Source organism: Penicillium vulpinum (assembly GCF_028829585.1).
Source record: "Penicillium vulpinum strain IBT 29486 chromosome Unknown utg000005l_segment0_segment0, whole genome shotgun sequence".
NCBI classification, from domain to species: domain Eukaryota; kingdom Fungi; phylum Ascomycota; class Eurotiomycetes; order Eurotiales; family Aspergillaceae; genus Penicillium; species Penicillium vulpinum.
The window spans coordinates 107,501-110,000 of NW_026643245.1; positions in this window are offsets into that span (position 1 = coordinate 107,501).

Consider the following 2,500-nt stretch of genomic DNA (forward strand, 5'->3'; position numbering starts at 1 on the left):
CTTTGTATGGTGGTTTTGTCGTGCACGGACCACCCCCATACAAAAATTGTCCCCCGGAGCAATTTCTAGCCACTTCTACTGCAATATGAAAAAACTCACCCCAAAAATGGTCGGTGAGTATATGTAGAGACGACCCGGGCCCGATGGTCCGGGGCTGGGGGATTGCGGGACTGCCATGGTGGCTGCGGTACGTTGCGTGAGGGATGCCGGCGCGGCGGGTGATCTTACAGTGGGGGCCCTGGCAGGGTGACCTCCCCAGTAGGACCCCGGCGCCTACCGGCGCCCACGCAACCCCGCACTGCAGGCGGTCCCCGGTCCCCCGGCCCCGGGGCGAGGGGGCGCGGCCGGCGGGGGCCGGCTGGGGGGGGTGAGGGCGCCAGTTGGCGTCGGGGGGAGTTGGCCGGGCGAGGCCAGGGAAGGAGGGACGAATGAGGAGAGGGGGCGCCGAAGGCGCGCGCGCGAAGCGGGCGGCCAGGCGCGAGGCCCCGGGGGGTATACCCGGGGCTCTTCATCGGGGTATCTAGCTAGGGGCACCTGTATCGGGCCCGGAGTCAGGTGCCCGGGGTGTGGGACTAGAGAGCAAGCGCCCCAAGAGGGGGCGAGATATTGGAAGTTGGGATACTCGCCAGTTCGTACAGATGTCTTGGGGAGCGACGCCAAAGGGGGTGACGCCGGCGAGGTCATGTTGGGGGGGCGCCGGCGAGGTCGACTGGGGGGGGCCAGGTGACGCCGGCGAGGTCATGTTGGGGGGTGGCCTTGGGGGGGAGCGCCGGCGAGGTCGACTGGGGGGGGCCAGGTGACGCCGGCGAGGTCATGTTGGGGGGTGGCCTGGGGGGGGGAGCGCCGGCGAGGTCGACTGGGGGGGGCCAGGTGACGCCGGCGAGGTCATGTTGGGGGGTGGCCTGGGGGGGGAGCGCCGGCGAGGTCGACTGGGGGGGCCAGGTGACGCCGGCGAGGTCATGTTGGGGGGTGGCCTGGGGGGGGAGCGCCGGCGAGGTCGACTGGGGGGGCCAGGTGACGCCGGCGAGGTCATGTTGGGGGGTGGCCTTGGGGGGGGGAGCGCCGGCGAGGTCGACTGGGGGGGCCAGGTGACGCCGGCGAGGTCATGTTGGGGGGGCCACGGGTTGGCCAGTTGAGCCCAGGATCATCCCCCCCCACGGACCACAACACACATCCATGTGTGATATATATATATCCAGGTGTGTGGTGGTGTGGTCGGGAGTCAACATGGACCAACTGGCCATCGATATATATATTCCATCAACATACCTAATCTCCCCCCCGGAAGCATAGGGGTGGGGGTACCCCGAGCCAGGGAGCCTTCGGGGGGGCGCTCGGGGGCACCCCGCCGAAGCCATGCCCGAAGGGCCCAACACGTGACTTTTTGAAAATGAAAACGACTAAGTCCCCAAAAAGTCACTCAGGGTTGGGAAAAAGTGGCCCACTTTGTATGGTGTTTTTGTCGTGCACGGACCACCCCCATACAAAAATTGTCCCCCGGAGCAATTTCTAGCCACTTCTACTGCAATATGAAAAAACTCATCCCAAAAATGGTCGGTGAGTATGTGTAGAGACGAGGATAACTCAACTCTCATTCTTCCCTGCCATTTCATCCCTTTTCGGGTTTTGTTGGTCGCCGCCTCGTGCCGCACCGCAACTCTCCGGGGGGGCTTACCCACTGCAGGGGTGCGCCCGACGCCCACCAACTCTTGACCCCCCCCCATCCCCTCCTCCCCGCGCAGTGTCCCACTTGTTGGCGACGCCCGGCCTGGATTGTATGGGGCAGGACTTGACGCGCTGCTGGTTTCTGGTGTACCGCTGCGGTGACCGAAGCCCGGGGGCCTTTTGGCGCCCGGCACCGTTGGAGTCTGTGGATCGTTGGCCGCTGGCCATCCCCGAAACTCAGATTCCTGGAGGGAGCCGCCCCGTGGGATCCGCCGTTCGCCGGCGTTGTCCACGGGGTCTGGTCCCTTCATCCGAGGGCCACATGCCGCAGCCGCTCAGCGCCTTCACGGGCGCCTGGTCGGATCCCTGCGTGCGGACTGGTGCTGAGGAGTTTAGTGGGGGCAATTGGATGGTTTCAACGTCCCCCCGGTACGCCGGGGGTGCCGCTGCGACCGGGCGCCCCGTGCGCCCCTTCCATCTAACTACATTCTACCCCCTCGGGGGTCTGGGCTCCCGGGACCCTCCCACCGCAAGGCGGGCGGGCCCCCCGGGACGTCTTGCTATGAAGTTACCTGGTTGATTCTGCCAGTAGTCATATGCTTGTCTCAAAGATTAAGCCATGCATGTCTAAGTATAAGCAACTTGTACTGTGAAACTGCGAATGGCTCATTAAATCAGTTATCGTTTATTTGATAGTACCTTACTACATGGATACCTGTGGTAATTCTAGAGCTAATACATGCTAAAAACCCCGACTTCAGGAAGGGGTGTATTTATTAGATAAAAAACCAACGCCCTTCGGGGCTCCTTGGTGAATCATAATAACTTAACGAAT